The sequence below is a fragment of the Tursiops truncatus genome, chromosome 14, assembly GCF_011762595.2.
Source record: "Tursiops truncatus isolate mTurTru1 chromosome 14, mTurTru1.mat.Y, whole genome shotgun sequence".
NCBI classification, from domain to species: Eukaryota; Metazoa; Chordata; class Mammalia; order Artiodactyla; family Delphinidae; genus Tursiops; species Tursiops truncatus.
In genome coordinates this window covers 3,385,860-3,408,066 of record NC_047047.1, presented here as the reverse complement: position 1 = coordinate 3,408,066, position 22,207 = coordinate 3,385,860, and positions in this window count along the sequence as shown.

Sequence of the window (22,207 nt, the reverse complement as noted above, 5' to 3'; positions counted from 1 at the left end):
GAGTCTCTTAATAGAATCCATCATTAATTAAAAGACCTCAAAGATGAGATATTAAAGCAATATTTTTACAGTTGTTTGTGATTATCCATTTTTCAAAACATTATCCAAACACATGGATTTAATATAAAAATGGAAAAAATTGCATGAAGTTTCAAATGTAACTTTCTCAATAAAGTAGCAACTAGATGTCTCAGGAAAAAAAAATCAATTTCATTCCCTCTTTTTCCAAACACACACGCAGAATTAATAATGTTCTAAAGAACTGCCTCACATATGCATTTTAGATTATGAGAACCCATCTCTGAGATAGTACACAAGAATTACCTAGAACCACAATGTCACCAACATGAGATGAAATTAAACATGTAATACCCAAGATAGAATTTATCATATACTGTCATACATACATACCAACAAGCTTTCTTGATTCAAATACTGAGTCCAAATAGTTAGCCAAGGATTTAAATATTGTAACCTTATATAGTTTGAAAATTCCTTAAAATAATCTCTAGTTGAAATAGTTATTATTAACATCTGTTCAATAAATTGCAGATATTATTCTTTAAATTGAAAGAAAATTAAATCTAGCCCCTTTAGGAGAGGGATATTATAACTGATATGATAATATTTATATATGTATTGCATTTCATAATTTTAAGTATTTTGGGGGGAAAATGTTTTCTGCCCCATGCTTTGTAAAATAGACCTTAATTCTATGTTCTGCCTCTTATGAGTTCTTACCAACTAGTTCAGAAATTGCCTTCAAAAATCTAAAAAGCCACTTGTTGAATATTCATGTTACATTCTTATATCAGTTAATTTCATATCAATTTTGAGATAAATATTTTTCTATATTCAAGATCAGAAGACTCTGAAAGATACTCATTTCACATTTGGTTTCTACACTTAGTGCTGTTTGAACCTAAGGCCCACATTTTTAAGCAGTAGGCTATTCTCACGTTGCCTTTAAACATATCCAAAGGTGACAGGCTTATTGGTCGATGGAGAGAAAATTCTTACTAAAGAGAAGTTATCCTGATATTTCTGATTTGGAGATGACATCAGACTGAGAGCCATCCTTAATGCAACTAATGACACAACCAGTATCCAGAAATATTGATACTTGATGGAATTAGAGGGGACTTTTGGTTTTTACTAACTCAGTAGAATTTAACATTTTTTTACAATTAACGTTTCACAAAATCACAATTATACAAATAAACGAAACCTCACGATCGGAGGTCAGAATGTGGGAGATAAAAGTTAGCTGGAAGTTGTGGTAGGAGAATAAAGTCTTTAGATGTGTGGTTGAAGTCCAGGTTTCAGAATTTGCTCTGCTACTGCTGCTGTCCTGATTATGCTGTCCTGGTCCTGGTTATGTCCCACATGTTAGCTGAAATTCCCTTTTCTCATCTGAAAGTTGAGGATAATAATGACTACTTTTAACTGAGATAACACATATTGCTGAAGAGGTCCACCAGGCAAAACAAATGAAAAAGGGCATCATTCTAAAATGTTAGAACATTGGAGATAAAGAAAAGGACCTGTAAGCTTGCTGAGAGGAGGAAAACTAAAGCCATATGCCAAGTAGCTAATGGGGATGGCAGTGGATTATTTGGTAGTAAGGACAGAAGTCAGATGTGATGTGTTCAAATTCAGAGAGAAAAAAAAGACATTCACCTGGAGTCCTCCTTCTGGTCAAATTATCAATAGGATATAAAGACAGAATAAGGTGTTTCAAATACACAAGGATGACTTAGTTCATGAGTACCCTTTCTTAGGATGCTACTGGGAAGCTCAGTAGAAAGAAGAAAATGGAAAAACAGAATATGACAAACAGGATGACAGTAAAGAGAAGCCTGACTTAGCAGCCATACAGCTGGGGTTAGAAAAACAGGACTGAGGTAAGAAGGCTCCTGTGAAGGGCAGGGTTCTGGCAGGATCATGTGATGATTTGTAAGCAAGTAGAAAACAAAGGAAAACACTGGGAATGAAACAATACCTAACTGAGGCACATAATAAAACATACTAAGAATGTTACCAACTCCAGAAAAAAAAAATTAAATGAGAAAAAATGTACTCATAACACCTGGTCCAAGTATGAAAGCATAAATACTGTCATGAGAATGTAACTCTCAATCACATAGTTTAGCAAAAATTTTGATTGCTTGGAGAGTAAAGTGAAGAAAAACAAAAGGTTTATTTCCACAGAAAGGAAATTGAAGATAATACAAAATGTGTAACTCAAGAAATGAAAAAATATGCACAATATTTAAGAATCCTTCACCCGCCAAACTCCCCACAAAACACAGGCACAGAGCTTAAACATTTCAATGAGTTTAGCTCTGAAAACCAGCAAGATGTTTATATTTTATGATAATCCTTTTAGTAGTCATTTTTGCCCAAGTTCCCTAGGAATACAGCCTGAGATAGAGATTTCAGGGCCCATGATTTATTGAAAGAATGTTCCCAAGAAAGGAAATCAGGAAAGTAGGACGCAGAAACAGAATGTCTCAGCTGGAGGGGATTTTGGTCCATCCCTCCCCGTACTTGATCACACACTGAGCCACGGGGCCCTCTGTACCCTGTGTCAGGTAATCCCTGTCTGCAGGCTGCCCTTGTGGGGTAAATGAGAGGCATACTTGGCCAAGAACTGTTCTCCTGAGTGGGTAACAGCCGTGGTCCATTGACAGCCAGTAGTCCCAGCAGCTGCGGAAGGGCTGCCCCTGCCTGGGAAGAGGATCCGGGTGGCCCATTAACTAGCGCAAAATGTAATTTTTAAAATTATGTATATGTGCTACTTTTAATTACTTAAAATTAATTTTGAGACATGAAATAAATGTGTAAGGCAAGTAACAACACTATGCATTTTTAAACAACATGAATTTTAGTCGATCATGAAGTTCATGTGTTTAAACTATACCATGTAGCTGCAAAACCATAATTAACTTCACTCTTGTCTTCTTGAGGAAACAGAGGTTGTCTGTCCTGATCTGCTAAATGTAGGTTACAAGTTGAAGAACCAGTACCGTAAGGGAACACGAGGAATTATTTAAGGGAGTCAAGTAAGATAGTGAGGGGCCTGACAGCATCATCTATTGATGTCCGTGGGCCCAGCTACTCCAAACCAGGTCCAGCCCATCTCTTTGTATATCAGTTTTCTGTCTGACACCACCCAGCATTGCCTGTAAGTTCCAAAAGGAAAACAGCTTGGATTTTTATTCTTCTTAATTTTCACAGCATCCAAACATCTGGCTTATACCTGGTACCTGGTAGATGCTCTTTTTATTTGGAGGAATTGGATGAAATCTATATAATTCCTTTTCTTCCATATTGTGCTTCTTAGGATGATTTTAATGAGATTAGGAATGTTGGTCACTTTTAAAATTATATTGGGACGAAGCAAACTAGAAATACCATTAAATGCATTTAATTCATTTTGATACCAGCACAATAGTATTATTTAGAAAAGACAGTCTATTCTTCCTAGAATTATTAGTTGATATTTGTAGTTTAGTATGTTCTTTGCTAGCTACTGGGGTCAAGGATGAACTTGCTGTCTCTGCCCACATAGTTGTCATTTGCTAAAGGCTTGTAATGAAGGACTCCATCCATCATATGCATATTGTTGCATGTAGTCACAGAAAAGAACATGAGTGGAGAAATTCATAAGAAGTGCTGGTTTTCTAGGCATTTGTATGTTGTTAGGGCTTCTAACTTTTTTTTTTTACAGAGTGATTATTTTAAAATTTTCTTTGAAGTGTCAATAAAGACAGTGTACATAGAGTGAAAAAAAGAATAAAGTTGATTTACATCAAATACCAGGAGGGTGGAGCTGCAATTTTATCAGATTTCTAGTTAATAGAAAGATTGATATTGTCACATTGACATTAATTAGTAATAAAAACATCTGAAACAATATCTGGGCATAATTAAGATTAATAATCAATCCACCTACTGTCAGGATTATATCTATAAGTACTTTGAAATGCATTAACTGTGGGTTATCATTGAGACAAAGCTACATTTTTTTTTTGCTTGTGTTGAATTAGAGTTTCTCTTTTAATTAAATAAATGTCACCCTTCCCACCTGAAAAATTAACCCAAAATGCTACATCCTGATAGATTTGTCAAAAGGCTGAAGGGAACACTGTGATCAGACGACCAAGGAAGTGTATTATCGCTTCCCTGATAAACAGACATGAGGACAAAATGCCTTTCCTCTACCAGATAAGTCTTCAAGGCATGACCGTATTCTTCTAAAATAATCTCTTTATAAATCAAACATTCAAACATAAATGCAATATAAGGAACTTTAATTTTCTATAATATGTTTTAAGTGAATCTAATGTTTTATACCACTTATCAACAAAAAGACAAAATGTGGACACCCAGGTTTCCAAACTCTCAAGGAAACAAGTATAAAACCTCAGCCAGGGCCAGCTTTTCATGGCATGGGAAAAATAGTTTGCAGCCATGGTCCCCTGAAGAGCACAGCTAAGGCAGGAGTTTGCTGATAGGATCTTCTCAGAATTGTCCATCTGGAGAGGCAAGAGGGAAGCACTTACCCTCTGGCTCTCCTCCTGACTCACTGGCTGAAGTTGCCCCGTAAACATGAACCCCATTGCACCTCTAGGTTGCACATGTGAAGAACCAAGAGCTGGCTGTCAAAGGGCTGCTATAGTAAAGTTCCACAAATTGCATGCCTTAAACAACAGAAATTTGTTCCCTCATATTTCTGGAGGCCAGAAGTCCAAAATCAAGGGGTCAGTGGAGTTAGTTTCTTCTGAGGGATGTGAAGAAATAATCTGTCTCAGGCCTTTGGCCTTAGGTTGCTGGCGGTCATCTTCTCCTTATATCTCTTTACAACATCTTCCTTCTATGCATGTCTTTGTGTGTGACTTCCCACTTTTTACAAGGACACTGATCGTATTGAATTAGGGCCCATGCTGATGACCTCATTTTATCTTGATTACCTTTGTAAAGACCCTATGTCCAAATAAGATCACATTCTGAGGTACTGAGTGTTAGAATTTCAACATAAGAATTTTCAGGGGCACACAATTCAACTGATTACAGTTGCCGAGCATGAGGAAAGCTTATTTATTCCTAGTGGAGCGCAAAATTGTACATCCATTCTGGAAAACAACTTGTCACCCTCTCATAAAGATAATCATAATTTCACACCTTACATATGACCCAGAATCATATTCCAAGGTATTTACACAACTGAATTGAAGATGTATGTTCATACACAGCTGAGCAATAGGAACTATTGAATCACACAATAGTATTGATGTAAGTTAAACACATTTTGCTAAGTGAAGGAAGCTAAACCCCAATAGTACATATTGTATGATTGCACTTCCACGGCATTCTGAAAATAGGCAGAACAGCATGGACAGGAAACGGGTTAATGACTGGCAGGGTTTGGAGGAAGTAGGTGAGTTGACCCTAAAGGAACCACAAAACCGAAATTCTAGGGTGAAGGAACTGGCTTGTGTGGTGGATACCTAACTCTATGGGTTTATGAAAACCCATACAATGAAGTTAACTGTATTCAAAGAAAATCCTATTATGCTTGATACTGGGTATCCCAGAATTGAATGTAGTGTGACAAATAACTCTGTATTACACGTGCATGACGTAACCCTACGGTAGAAGGTGGAGATAAAAAAAAGTTGAACTAAACAATTTTGGAAAACAGTTTTTCTGCCTGATGCCATAAAGCTGGAAAAAAAAAAAGAAAAAGAAAAGGACTGTACATAAACATTGCCGTGTAGTTGCTAAATTTGTTTCTCACAGGGTATAGGCTAACAATTCAGAAACTATTTCACCTGTACAGTAGGGGTAAAAAATAAGCAAATAAAATTTAGATGCTAGGAACTCAAGTTTCTTTCTAACAGTCAAAATAAATTACAGGTAACAAGAGAGGATGTCTAGAATGGACCACTAGTACTGAATTATAGTCAGAGATTTCAGTATTAACTCAGTATGTGTATATATATATATATATATATATATATATGTGTGTGTGTGTGTGTGTGTGTGTGTGTGTGTGTGTGTGTGTATATATATATTCTAGATAAGTAGGTGCAGAAATAATTATAGACATGTGCATATACTGGCTAATATAAATGCAAATATTTCCTAACTGTGCCCCCGAGAGGGCCTAGAAACAGTGATACTCCAGTAGCAATGAACATACCCTGCACCCAGATATTGGTTTCTAATACCATTCTCCAATCAAAGAAAGCAGGGCTCTTAGGAGAAATGGCTAAATCTAGGGCAGAGGCAAAGAAAACACAAGATGAGTTTGTAGCATGTTGTAGTCCCAGAAAACAAAGAATTTCTTTAAAAAAAATAAAGTAAAAAGATTAAGCCATGTCAAAAGCCAACCTGGAAGATCTCAATGACCAAGGCTGGAACAACATGAAAAACATATTACATAATGCTAGTATTGGCTTATAAGCAAAAGAGGCAATGGAATATCACAGAGTGGAAGATTTCTACTAGAATACCGTAGTAACAAATGCAGCAGGCAATGTTAAAATCAGTTGAGGAATCTTTAAAGGAAATAGGATACTTGTGTAGCCTCAAAATATCTTCCCTACATTTACCAATTACTGTGGTATTTTAATACATAATCGCAATTCTTTGAAGCTCTTCCCACCAGGAGGTAGAATTTAACGTCTCTCTACTTGAATGAATCCTGGACTTACTGATTCACTTCTAATAAGAAGAATGTGGAAAGAAAATCAGTGACTTTACGGTGGAGAAAGCAAGCAGATACTTCCTTAACCAGATCAAGGTTAACATCACCAATGGTAAATCATACAGGTATCATGTGCCCGTGATCTGGTATGATGAAAAGGGCATATCTAATAGTTTACTGTCCCGTAATATTAAATAGTGGAGATTATGAACAACCTTGCCTTATTCTTGACTTCATGGGAAAGGTTCTGGTCAATTTCCCAATTAAGCAACATGCTGACTTTTCTGATACATTTAATCACATTAGGGAAGAATCCACCAATTCCTTTTTTATTACATGTGTTTAGACTTTAGAGAGGAATTTATCACACACACACAGAAAAGCACAAAAATAATTTTATAATTTCTATTAATCCCCAAAATGAAACACACTCTTGTAGGCAGTTACTGAGCAGATCAAGAAAGAGAACACTGCCCGCAGTCCAGAGCTTCCTTCTGTTCTAACTCACCACGCACCACAAAGGTAAGCAATTTCCTGACCTTCACCACCGAAGATTGGTTTTGTCTGTTTCACACTCTACAAAATGTAATCATGTAGCAGTACTCTTTCTTGTCTGGTTTCCTTTGCTCAGTGTTAGGTTTTTGAGGTTCATTTATGCTGGAAAGAAAGTGGTGAAACAATCCATATTTGGAGATGTTGTGATTACATTAACTGGAAAATCCAATTGTTTGGTATCTTTGATGACTATTAAATAACCATTAATATATATAAACAGAAGCCAAATAAAACATGTATCCCATTTTTATGTCTAACAGGAAATACCTACATGTAATTACAAGAAGGGATATCTAGAACCTATAGAGGAAGCTATGATTTTTCCTGAAGGAGAAAAAAAATCCCGAAAAAAGGAGAAATCCTAACCTGAACAAAAGGAAGGCTCTATCACATTCTTGCACAGGAAGACCCCAGATCATTAGTGGGTCACTTATCGCCAAGTTAGTGTACACGTTACGTGCAATCCTAATAAAAAATACTCTTTCTTCATCTAGACAAGTTGATAATATGTTTTATTTTAAAGAGAAGTAGCCCTATCAGATATTAAAATATACCCCAAGTTTCCTACAATTAAAATGGAACAATTTTGGCATAAGGTTAGAAAGACAAAACAGTGGAACAGGAGAGAAAAATCCAGAAAAAGTCCCAGTTATACACATTTAGTATATATTAAAGGTAGCATCTTAAATCAGTTAAGAAAACATTGGCCTTTTAAAGATCATATTGAAATAACTGACCATCCATGTTGAAAAATATAAGATTATATCAGAATAATTCTACTTACCACAAACCAGATAAATTCCAAATGAATATGATAATTAAATGTAAAAACTAAAAGATTACAGTTACTAGAAAAATGGAGGTGAATTCTTTTTACAGCTTGAAAGAAAAGAATTTCCATAATTGTGACTGAAAACTCTAGAAGGAATAATTGATGATAGAAAAATTAGATTGCAAAAGATACCTTCTGTTGATGAGGCTCTCATACACAGCCAGTGGGTATCAAAATGTTACAAATCTTACGAAGGAGAGCTTAGCAATATCTACCAAAAGTATATATGCATTTACCTTTGACCTAGCAATCCCACTTTTAGGAAGCCACCCAAGAGATACACTGGCAAAAATATGAGAGGAGTATGCAGAAGGGTATTCATTGCAGAAAACAAAAACAAAAGACTGGAAACAACTCAAAGGTCTGTCAATCAAACCAGACCAGCTGAACTAACTCTGGTACAGACACAGTGAATTCTTGGAAGTACTGAAAGTCAGTGATGAATATTACTATATACCATTAATGAGCATCTTCCAAGTTATATTAGCAAGAGTAAATAAAAGTAGAGAAAAGGTATATAATATGCTAGTATTTACAGAAGGAAATAACTAAGCAGGTAAACAGATAGATAGAGATAAACAAATAGATGATATAGTGTATAATTATATTTTCAAAAAATAAAATGATCAACCATAAAAGCATTTTAAAGTAGCTACCCATAGGGAGAAGGAACTTCCTTGGGTGATTCTTCAATATATCGTATTTTACTGAGATTTGTCTTTAGAATCATGTGAATACAGAATTATAAAAGAAAATTAAACTCTAAAAGCAATCCCTTAAAATTAAGAAGCCATGAATGTAAATGTGCATTTGATTTGTCAAAACTATCAGAGAGGAATTATGATAAAGAACTTTAAAACATTGTAATTAACTGTACATCTCTAGTGTAATATGCACTGAGAAGACAAAATAACTGAAAAAGAAATCTTAAAATCTTAAACTGTTTTCTGTAACCATATTGCCGGTAGTAGTGTCAGTATTATTATAAAACTGTTGTGTGTGTAACAGGTGATAGAACAAATAATTAACTTATAAGGTATACTGGTTTTATTATTCCCGGGGTCAATGGGAACTGGGACGCACTGGGGACGAGGAACGAGATAAAGTTGTAACATGGAGGAGGTTAAGTAAAAATAAGTCTATTATTCTGAATCTTATTTACAAGTATCACTGTAAACTTGTGATATATTTATCTACATCTTTACTTTGTCTACTTCAAATGCCTAGAAACAATGACTGATTAAGTTACAATGAGCACACCACCACCCAAATCATGGTCTTGTAGTCCTATCTCCAGGGCTCCTTGAAGAGACAGCAGGCATACACAAAACAAACCTGAGCATCATATGAAACCAGATAAAAAGGAAACAGGTCAAAAGGGCTGTGTCGGCTCTAAGAGGCGCCCCCCGACCCCGCGCCGTTACTGGTAATGGAATGATTTGAGCATCAATAAAACTAATAACTGCAATGGATTGAAACATAGTGAATAAACTGAAGTCGCTAAATTCATAATGATACTAAAGCAGCAACAACAATTAAAAAAATAGCCTCTGTGAACAAATTTACTATTTTGAAATCTGTTACATAAAGAATCAAACGTTTATATTCCCCATTATAAAAAAACTGTATTTTTTTTTTTTTTTGTACGCGGGCCTCTCACTGTCCTGGCCTCTCCCGTTTCCGGACACGCAAGCTCAGCGGCCATGGCTCACGGGCCCCGCCACTCCGCGGCATGTAGGATCCTCCCGGACCGGGGCACGAACCCCTGTCCCCTGCATCGGCAGGCGGACTCTCAACCACTGCGCCACCAGGGAAGCCCCAAACTGTATTCTTGATGACCACATTCTAGATGTACGAGTCACTGAATTATTCCAAATAATAATCAATTATGAAATGACGGAATTAGTATATAAATATGTTCAATCCCTAACAAAATGATGGGATTTCACATTAATCCTTGATGGTTGCTAGCTTTACAAAAAGTGAGACTCCAGATGTAATGTGCCTCTTGATGAAGGAGCACAGAGCTTTTGATTAAATAGTTCTCCCACAATGGAGAAGCGGGAGAGGGGAGAGGAGGAGAGGGGAAGGAAGAAAAAGAAGCGTCCTGATTACGCCCCTAGAGGCAGCAACGTTACTGGAAACACAGAAAATATGATGACATGGTAAATGGTATCATGGAGGGGCAATAAGAAAAACCCAAACCCTAGAGATCACTACAAGTAGATGATTAATTTTTTGCAAAAATTAAATTGCTAGAGAAAAAAGAAAAGATGAAATGGAACCTTAAAGACGTAAGAGAACTGTCAAACAATTATAACACTGAAAATTTATGGAATTTGTTATAAACATCCAGCCTATTAAAAATGACATTTGTAAAATAATTAAAATTGTATACCTGAATAAATATGATATTAATGAATGATTTTTAGTTTTTCAAGCTTGATTCTGGAATTGTGATCATGCTTAACAAGAGTCCTTAACAGGTTATGCCAAAATATTCTTGCGTGAAAAAAACAGTGTTTGGAATTGCTTTGAAATCCTATGGAAAGGAGGAAGTGAGAAGTACAGAAGAAACCAGACTGACAATGAATTTTAATTGTTGAAATTAATTGCTGGGTGATAAGCACATGAGGGTTTGCTATACTGTTTTATGCCTTCTTGTACACATTTGACAATTTTCATAATAAAAACTTTATAAACAACAACAAACAGTTATAACGTTGAAGAAAACTCCAAAGAGTACATGTTGTGTGATTCCATTAACATAAAGTTTGAAAAACTGGTGAAACAAATCACTGGCGATCATGGAATCTTTGGAGACAGAACGTGAAGGATGCACGTAGGGCTTCCTGAGTGTTGGCAGTGTTGTTGTTCCTTATCTGGATGGCTCCCCAACCCCGGCTTTGTGAAAATTCACCGAGCTCTCCATTTATGATCTGTAATTGCTTCTGTATTAATCTGATACTTTAACAGAAAGTTAAATCCTATGCTCATATGAAAAACTCAACATTGTCAAGGGTGGTATAAGAAGACGGGGTCTCCAAGTGCTCCTATCTATAAGGAATCACACACACATCCAGAAGGACGGAAATCAGATAAAGATATCTTGAGGATCAACTTCTTCAGAGAAGTTCATTTTTGGAAATTAGTTTATTCGTAAGGTGAGAGGGGTCATTATATTAATATAACCCAGATTATACAGACTTAATTTATTAGTGAATCCTTAGCTTGCAATTGCCATAGACTGTTCTAAGCTGTATTTCTACTTCTAATAAATTATAATAATAGATTTCTATTAAAACGAAAAGCAGTAACAACAGCAATGACAAAAAAAAAAAAACAGCTTATCTGAGCCAGCTGAACTTAGGAAAGAACAACTGGACATACCTCATATGAAAAGAAGAATTTACTAATCTATAAATTTATGTGTATCAGAAATAGAAATATGAGAGAACAAGAGAGAAGTTGGAATGTATATCTGCTTATCCTAAATGAGCAGTACAGATACTGAAATAGTTTTTTAATTGTGGGAAACTTTAGAAATGAAAATCATAATATTGCATGACCTCTCAGGAGGGATGACTTAACTAAGTCATGTTCCTTGATAATGTGTACAATCCAGCAAAAGCAGCACCATCACACTTGCTAGTATGGCTGTAAAATGCCTCCTTACCCTGTGCTTCTAGGAGATTCCTACTAATCCTTCAGATCTCAGTTCAAATGTCATCTTCACTATCCTCCTGCTATTACCTTAAAGTTCTGGTACTCTCTGGGATTAGAGCAAATATGATTAATATATGTATATATGGTATGTGCAGTGTCCATGAGGTGCATGGCACATAGTTGGCATTTAATTAACAAGAGCCATAGTTTGGGGGAATGAGGTAGCAGGCAGAGTTCATCTCATTGCTTCCCATGTGCCTGGCACGCAAAAATGTCTTTTGAACACACACGTGGACTCTTGGAGCCAGTGAACTTTAGCATTACTTCTGGCAAAATTGACTTCACTCTTTGGTTGGAGATTTTCCATACTGAAGAAATGAATCTATTACTCAAAGTCTGTTTTCCCCCAACATCAAGCAACAATTTTTCTGAATTCTCTTATATCTGTTCTGTGTAAGTCTCTCCTTTCTATTCATAAAATGCGCACCAATAAACATGAGTTGTTGAGCAAGTATCTGCCATATCCCAGACTATATAACTACAATACTCCAAACCATTAGCCCAAATTTCAAACTTTATATAATGGCATATAATTTTCTGTTTTTTCCCAACAAAAGCTATTATAGCTTAGGTAGTCAAAAGGAGGTTGGATCAAAGAAAAAAACATATACTATTAGTGCAATAAAACAAAATGTCATTGTCCTGGAGGGGAAGAAAGTGAGGTGGAGTGGGGTGGGCAATCTTTGATGATAGGGTGACATCATACATGTTTATTCTTCTATCGCCAAGCCAATACAGTCAATTTCAAACATACTGAATTTCAATATACTGAAACTATGTAACACTAGGAGATTCTCCATAACAGAGAATTCCCCATCTGCCTTGCTCTAATTTTGTCTTCCTTGTAGATCAAATCTCATAGATGAGCAGACAAAATATCTCCTTTATCTCCATCCTAGGCACACTCATTACAGACATAACAACAAGATGAGCTAAGTTGCAGCTGACTAAGCCAGTTATTTATTTATTTGCGGTATGCGGGCCTCTCACTGTTGTGGCCTCTCCCGTCGCGAAGCACAGGCTCCGGACGCGCAGGCTCAGCGGCCATGGCTCACGGGCCCAGCCACTCCGCGGCATGTGGGATCTTCCCGGACCGGGGCATGAACCCGTGTCCCCTGCATCGGCAGGCTGACTCTCAACCACTGCGCCACCAGGGAAGCCCATAAGCCAGTTATTTTTAACAACAAAACATCCGACGGACATACCATCGGAAAATTGGATGAAATACCAATTTTCAGGTACTGAAGTAAAACTAGCAATGTCCAGGGGCCCAGCTTGCAGAGAAGTTGGAATTTTCAAATGAAAATATATTATAATACTAGCATCTTTCTCCTTACTCCTCCCACAAATTATTCATTCAGACAGCTTGTGAATTGGATTTGCAGCTACTGTTATGTCTTACACAGTACAAAAGAGAGAATGCTTGGTGGACTTTATCGGTTAATTATATAACACATGATGTCAGATCTCACATAATGTTCTATTGGCTGGGGTTTCTATTGCTAAGCTTTTACAAATATTAACTGTGTGCTTTCTCTGGGCGTTTAGGAAACTCTAAGAGGGTAACATTTCTTGGATCTTCTTAGATATCCAGATTGTGCTTGTTCTGTAGACAATATTTTAGATATGACTTGGGACATCAAAGAAGTTAGATGGCTTTTGTTCATGACCCCTCAAATTAAGTTTGGATTGCCCCCTAGAGCCAAATACCCGTTGAAGTTCTGTGAATACAGGTTAATTTTAAATGACTGAGGGATAAAGCAAAAATATTTTCATCTCTTTTCTCCCTTGAATGCTTAGTTAATGTGATGTGAGTATTGTAGATGATTAGAAAAGTCTTGAAATGCATTCTAAATTCATAATTTTCTGCTTTTCTTAATTACCTTTGCATATTCTTCTGGTTAAACTGATACCCCCAAATGATGACAGAAAAGCTAGTAGTCAGCTCCTGCCAGCCATAAATCAACATTTTTTTGGCACAGCGACTTTTCATTTATCTCTGGTATATGCAGCATTTAAGGATTGATGCATTCTAACTGCACTTTTAAGGACAGATTTTCATGTGAATACAAGCACTGGCATTTAAACAAAGAAAATCATTAATCTGAATCTAAACTTTTTATTAACCATTCCGAGTTTTACTTCCCTCTGTTGGTCTTTTTCCTTTTTCTCTTCTCAAGGTCATTTTCTGCTGTTTCCAAAGGCATTTAAAGTTTTACCAAGGGTCTTCTGTTGCCTGCTTGATGAAGGCCTAAATGATTATTTTTCAGTAAGGAAATGAAAGCTAGATGAACCTTGACATACCACTCAGGGTATAATACATATCACCAGGATTTATCTGCTTTAGAAACTGAACAGTTAACCTAATCATCTCATTTTATTGCTAATTTAGAAAAGCTTTCCCCCCTCTAAGTAAACTCTCACTTTTTAAAATTCACTGCTTATGACCTGAGTCTTTTATCCATTGCACTATTACCAACAGCTAATCCCCCTCCACTTATTGATAATTGGACAAAACTAAACAACATGCCAACTCCTGAAAATGGCATGCCCCTGAGGGTTCTATTCAGTTATTCCCGAAAAACCACATTGGTTTCCAAGTTTGGTTCTTTTGTGGCCTATCAATGGGAAACAACTGACCGATTTTCTCACTGCTTAGGAATTTTGCCAATTCTAACCTGCTTTTTGCACACTCTTTCTTAGGAATAACATGCACAGTTTATATAGCTTACAGATCTTCCTGTTCTTAGAGTTCCATGAACCGTCTGCCATTCCTGTTTATTTAAATAATTATTTTATTGCATATAGTTAAACTATAATTATACAATAAGTATTTCTTCCAGAACTTAGTTTATTTTGTCGATCCAATGCAAATTCAAACGAGAGATGTCTGGGGCTCATGCAGCTTTATCACAGGATTAAGCCACAGGCACTACTTTCTATCTGCTTAATTAGTTCTTGAAATTATGGAAGCCTATGATTTGATGCCACGTAGAAATCAATGCCATACTTTCTTAAGGGAATACTTCATTAAATTTTGAAGCTGTGTAACAACACCTATGCAGGTTGAGGTAGTATTTTCTATCCTTAAGCTTAAGAAACGTATTTAATGGCACCTGCTTGCATGAAACAAGCCTTTGGGGCATATGTTAGGAAGCAAGGACAAAGACTTTGGCAACTGAATTATTATAGAATGAAATTAAATGCCTACAACAGGGTAGCATTCAGAGATGCTCACAAAGAGGCTACAATGCAGTTCACACATTCAGGGCTTGAATTTATGCCCTTCCTGGTTCAATGGGGAGTGTTAGCTGCCTTTCACTCCCCACATACAGCTGTGGAAAAATGAGAGCCCAAAAGCAGCAAAGGCCTCCTCTGCTTTGGTTCCCCCTTAAACCTTTCTTTCAATTTTCACCCTAACATGACCATGTTTTCTGACAGCCTTTAACATACTTCACATGTTGATTTCTCTAGAAGTTTGATATTAAAACACAGATGGGAAGCCATGCATTTTATTAAATTTGAGCACTTATGTTTAGAAGGATTGGGAATGTGGCCAATACATGGATTCAAATGACACTCAAAGTTAGAAAATTGGCCATTTAAGGAAGTTAACTGACTCAAGACACAGGAAGGAAATAAATAGAATGCAAAAAAAAAAAGTATGAAAAACACATGAGGGAAATGGCAGTATTGAGGATAAGACTGTGTTGCTCCTTTTAAAGAAGGGTTTAAATACCTCTCCAAATGGATTTTTTGAAATCACCGTTAGACCTGCACAATTTTCTTTGAGATTGTTTACACTTTTCAATTGAGAGTTGCCTTTTGACTAACGTATCAGTTCGGATGTTAATTTATTCATTCATCCTTTCACTCACATACTCGGCCACCAAGTACTGTTTGTCCCCTGCCCTGTATCAGGAGCTGGGGAGTAAGGGCTTCCTATGGAAAATGCTTATTGTCACAAGATATAGCAAAGCCGCCATGACTCGCTTCCATTAATGAGAGATTCTAATAGTGACAGGAGAGGACCTTTTTCAGGAGGGGAGTCTTCCACATTTCAGGGGTTCCACCAAGAAGCCCCAGAGCATTGGGTCTCTAGCATTTTTCCCCTGGGTTCCTCCAGGTAATCAAGTCCTATTGCATACAGCATCCATCACATGTAATCAATTAATTTCTCTCCCATTCCTTCAGTGGGTACTAAGTGTGTACCCGGGGAAACTGGAGAAAAAGGCCTCAAATGATGGTTTGTGTTTCACGGTTCAGATGGGGGACTCCAGTTGAGAAAGGGCACAGGTTCCAGTGTGCCAACTGTCCAAATGGGGCTTTGTAACTTGATTTTAGGAATAAAAACAGCCAGAGAGATAAGAAAAAAAAAAGTATGTGTAAGGGTATTCTGGTTTCGGTTATTTGGTTTATGTATGAGAAATGATTAAACTCTGTTGTTCTCCTGTGTGACTATTTTGCTTGTGATTTTCTGAGTCCCCCTTTTCCCCAGCCAGATCTGTTCTCCACACTGGTTTGCCTTGCTTTGCACGTGGATGGTAACCTCTGTGGACCACTCTCTGACTTCCAGGAGGCTTTCTATGGGAGGCCAGACCAGAGGGTCAAAAGACAGAGGGGTCAGGGGCAGCTCCCTCCCAGCTCTGGCCCGGAGCCTGGTTTTCTTAGGAAAGGTCTATCTCCGCTTCTGCACCAGCTCCTCGGCCTGGGTCTCTTTCCTTTCCTGGCCTCTGAGGGGACAGACCAGAGCAGTAAATCCATCAGGGGTTCCCTGAATCCCCACCTCCACCTATTAATTTCTGCTCACCTCAACTATCTATGCGGAATCATCTTTACTGCAGGAGTCTGCTGATTCAAATAAACAACAGCAGAACGCTAAATATTGATGTTCTTGATACTTTTGTGTCACCTAACAGTCGAGTTTTCATTTGTTTGGGAGAAAGTGTGCTTTAGATATGTTTGGAGAATTGTGCTTTTCAGATTCTAAGCTACAGCAAATGATTGTACCATTTGCCTAAACACAAATTGTTGAAAGATCAATATGTATCCTTGGGTTTATTTTAATAATACAGGAATGAATTTAAATTTCCTATTCCACATAGCAGAGTGTTTTAAACTTAAATGTTCGTTGACTGGTAGAGATGTTCTGATGTTCTGAGTCAGCCTGAATTTCCTGGGCCCTGTTCCCTCCCCTCTTATAGATCCCACTTATTTTCATTTTCTCCAAAGAGCCTGTGCATTTCAGGTCTCGCACAACCAGAACCTCTCTTAAGGCTGCAAGATGTCATTGCTCTTCTAATTTTTATCATATAAATATTATTGTCTAAAATGAAAAGTACATACTGGGGCTGAATATTCACTTCAAAAGGAACAGGAAAATAAAAACCATTGGTTTACAGATTTTGCTCTTCAATAAACATCACATTTGAGAAAGACATTATACAAATGGAGTCTTTCTTAATGTTATTTTCTCCCATTTATTCCAGTAAATAAATACAGTGGCTAACACAAAGATAATTTCTAAGAATGATGAAAAATGCCTATTGCTTACTTTTTTCCTGAGGTGGTAATTTCTAGTTCTGAAGGTTATGTAGCATACAATCTCTCAGTGTTTACATTTTTATGTCTCACTCAGTTTATCCTAATACAATAATATTGTTGCAAGGCCTAACTTAAGGTTTTGTGTAGAATCCCAGGGAAGGCAGACATCTGCTTTATGTTGTCATTTTGGTGTTCCCAGTATTTATAATATCAATTTTTTCAACGTTCCTTAGATTCTTACAGTCACCAATGAGCTATAACTTGTAAATCACATGTTTTTATCAATATACATACAAAGCAACTACTAGTATCACTAGGTCGCCAGTTCAAAATATAAATAAAAAGTCATATATGATGGATTTCTTTCTTCCATTACCCTGATGTGGACATGGAATCTTTCCAGTAATTTCATTTTCAGTAGAGTTTTGCCCAATTGTCCAGAAGCCTGTAAATGAAGCTGCAGAAAACAGACCCAATACACTTATTTTCAGTAGTCCCCAAGCTATTTCATCTTGATAAAGTATCAAACAGAAACAACAGAATTGCAAAATTATGAAAAAATTATAGTGACTGAATATTTTAGGGTTTTTTTTGTTTCTTTCTTTAGTTAATAGTAGTAGTCAAAGTCATGAAAGCGATTTAGAAATCAAAGAATATTTACAGTTAATTTATTCAACTTATTTATTAGAAGCCAAAGCTACCTGTTTGAAATGGTATCAGTGGTTGTTCCCAAGAACAAACCACAGAGGGATCAGTGGCTTTGCTTTTGATAAAAGAAAGAGGCTCTCACAGCATCTAATATGAGCAAACGTAAGTCAGATTAGGACCCGGGTGTGGTGTGAAGTGAAATCTACACACACACCCTCTCCCCATGGCTGACATGGCTGAATAGTCATAATAAAGCTTGCGATCACGGCCAAAGCCAGCTTGAGAAATGGGTCAGGAGTGAGAGTGTTAAAAAGTAATACCCTTTAAACAGGGTTGCAGAACTCCTATTAAAAATGGCAGTACCATAAGTGTTCTAGTATTGTCAGGAATGTTCTGTTGGATGACACTAGGCTGTGATTTGTACACACGGCGGACCAGAGTTGATGGGTGAGTGAAATGATCCATAACCCTCTCTGACACATTTAGAGCAGTTCAGCTGCACACAGAGAACAGTCCATCATTTGCACCCTTCTGTGAAAGCTGGCTTTACCAAGTGTTTCAATGAAATATGTGCAACTTCCCATTTAAATTAGTACCACATGAAGCATGAAGAGCACCACAGGTATCTCCTGTAGTACCAGCCTAATGCAAAAGTGGCCTGTCTTGTAATGCTCTAACAGGAAAGACATACAACCATTCATCTGTAACATATTAAAACCAGAAGAAATAAATTACTCCATAGATGAAGAATTATTGCTTGTGAAGAAAATGTGCAAAGGTAGTCCTAAAAAGCAGCTTTTACTAAAAAATTATCGCAACAGCATTTGAATTCTTAATGCATATTAAACTGAAAACTCATAACCATAAATCATCATGTTTTAAATGGCGGAACTCTGGTTAAAATTTTAGCAGAGATGTGTTTCACTTCTGCACCACGGTTTTAGCCTTGGCATTGATAGGAGGCTGCCTGGGTTATACCAAGAGCAGTGAATCAGAGAGATTATAAAAAGGCAAGCAACAAAAAGAGTAGGCACTTATTCATTGTGGTGTTGTTTTAATGCCTCTTGTATAATATGACATAACCTAAGTGTGGTTAGCTGCAACCTATCAACAAAGCAAGATCGCCCTCTGCTATGCAGAAGAGTAATTCAAGTAATACCCTAATGAATGAAAATCATCTCTGCTGAAATATGTGTCACTTAATTGCAAAGATATGGTAAGAACCATTAAAAACCATCCCAGTATATACAATATATATTTCAAAGAAACACAAATGGTTGCAATTCAGTTAAACTACTTCCCCGAACTACTTCCCCGAGAATTAAATGCTTAGACAAAAAGAATAATAACAGAATCCTGTGTTAGGTTATGACGACAGATGAGGTACTTTGCTAAATGTTTCACACACATTGTCTCATGCAATCCTTAACAATAGTCCTTTTAGGTGATTTTACGTTTACCATTTTCCAGATAAGGGAATTAAGTACAGAGAAATGACTCAAGTCCCAAGTGACCCCAGTGGATCCTGCAGTCAGAACTCAGCCGTGCTCTGCAGGTTCCAGGATGTTTTCAGGAAAGTGCTCTCATCCAGTTCTCATAACAAGCCTTTGATGTAGGCTGGGCAGTTGTCAACATTCCATTTTACAAACAAAGAAGTCTAATTTTAGTGTTACAAAGTGGCCTGCCCAAGCTCAGAGCAAGAAAGCATCGGAGCTGACAGTCAAGACTAGGGCCTTTGCCTCACCTGCAAGGTCTCGGGGCCACTCTAGCAGTGAGGCCTGGCAAACACACCCAAACCTGTGTGCCTAAGTGCTCACTGCATTCTCTGCTTCAGAGCACATCTGCCCCATATCACCTTTATTAGTAAAGGATGTACGCAGAAATATTTTTAAAGGGGGATTGGTAATATGGCTCTGTAAATTTAAACATAGTTTCTGCAAAAACATTTTTTTCTGTGATGTCTGCCACAATTCTTTTGCTGTGGTAAAAAGTGAGGCTAGATGTAATGAAAAACAACCGTATACAAAGAATATGTAAGAAATATCTTTACCAGCCCCCTGTAAAATTGTTTCTTAGCAACTGTTTTTTAAGGCAGCCTTGATGTTTTCACATTTGAGATGGGCCTTCACATTCCAGCACTCACTGCAGTTTTGTGCACATAGCATATTCAAGATAGGTTGAATGCCGGGCCATGTAAACATTTACTGAGTAGCTTTTGTAACGGCTGTAAGTTCATGATGACAAATGCTTTACAATAAGACTACCACCTTAAAATGGGCGTAGTATATTCATACGACAAAACAGTGCTAACTGTTTTTTTTTTCTTCATGGCAGAGATTCATGTGACCCAAGTTACAACTGTGCTGGGAAAAGTAAGTTCATTGCTTGTTTGTACCATTGCTTTCTTCAGACACACCACCTGAGGTAGCATTCACAGCTCTGTAGACACTCGCATCTGAAGGAAATGTAATTATAAGCAGCAATGTATCAAAACTGTCACTTTTAAGTTGGATGTCACCTATTACATAAAGCTCTGGCATGAGGTATCCAAAGAAAAGTCTAGAAGCCATAGCATTTACCTAAATGACATCTAAATAATCAAAATAATGCAAAAGCCATCTGTAGCACTGCTCATTTCCCAGGTGCTGCAAAATTAAGAGCTCCATATATCAGAGCAGGAAACCTTGAAGTTAATTCTGCTTTTTATCCAGTACCTCTTATTCAGTCCTCTCCAATGCAAATGTCATCTAACGTAAAACAAAACAAAATAAAATATAATAAGATAAAATAAAATGGCATATTCGATAAAACTTTGCAATCTGATCATTTCCCAGTCTAATGATGAGCATGAATGGCAGTATCCCATGATCTAGTATAAATTGTAGGTATTTTAGGAAAGAAGGAAAAATAAATTGTATTTTGCTATTCACACGTACTCACAATTTATTTTTGAACCAAAAAGGCAAAGCGATGCACATTAACTGCAAAAATCTGAAAGAAGGTAGCGGGACCCCCATACCATGCAGGAAACCGCAGTACCCTCAGAAGGAGGTCCAGAGGAGAAGTTCATGAAGGGACTCCTTCAAAGGCTGCGGGCAGAGTAAACAGAAACAAGAGATAGGGGATGACTGTAGAACTGGCCATGGCAGGACCTCCCATTGTAGACGCTACACTTAGCCTAAAATGGCAATCCTGGAATGATGTAGAGGGCAGCCCTTCTTTGAAACAAATTATTTAATTAAGTGGAACCGCAGGACACTTCCTGCCCAGGCCCACTAATTGCTTCTCTTCTATATGTTCCCTCATTACCCTGTCTACATTATGAAGATAGCAATTGCCTCCTTGATAGGCTGTTTTAAAAGGACCCGTCTCCTCCATTTCTTTAAAAGAGGATCATTTCACTCCCAGAGCTAGAACTGGACCACATATTCAATGGATATCACATTGACCCTGCTATCAGTGTGAACTTAATAGTGTGAAGACACGCGTGTGTGTGTGTGTGTGTGTGTGTGTGTGTAAAAGCACAAAGAAGAATGCCATTACATGTTAAAATCTAACTCTCATGCTTCTACCCCAGGGGGAGGAGTGCAACTGTTAAAAGTATAACAAAGCTGATAAAAATTAAAACTCCAATTATGTATTTAAATCCAAAGCTGTCAGATGCCAGTTCTACTTTGATAGTTTCAGCCCTTTCACTGTTGTTTGCTTGGGGTCTAGACACACCCGCAGCATCCCATTTTCTTCCCAGCTCCAATTATCACCAGCCAGTTACTACAAAATAATTGTCAAATGGTCTCTTAACCCTACGTTGGTTATTCATGTATCTTAGTTCCCTCCTGTTCTCTTCTCAATTACACTGCCCACACCTCATTACCTTCTGAGATCTTCTCCCAGCTAGATCCACCAAGAGCCATGGGGACCCCTCCGTTTTCATTCTCTAAGTATTTCTCTGCTCCTCTCCTAAGCTCTTTCTCTGATTAAATTTCTTGGCAACTCTGAGGATTTACACTCCAGCTAGTTCCTCTCTGGTTTGGGATTTTCATGCCCTCACTTACCCAGTACCTGCTGCTCTTATTTTTTCCCAAATCCCCTATCCTTGGATCTATCATATGTACTTTTGCCTGTTGTATCAAAACAAAATTTCCTACAATGAAGTATATTAAAGTCTACTTCACTCATGTCTTTGC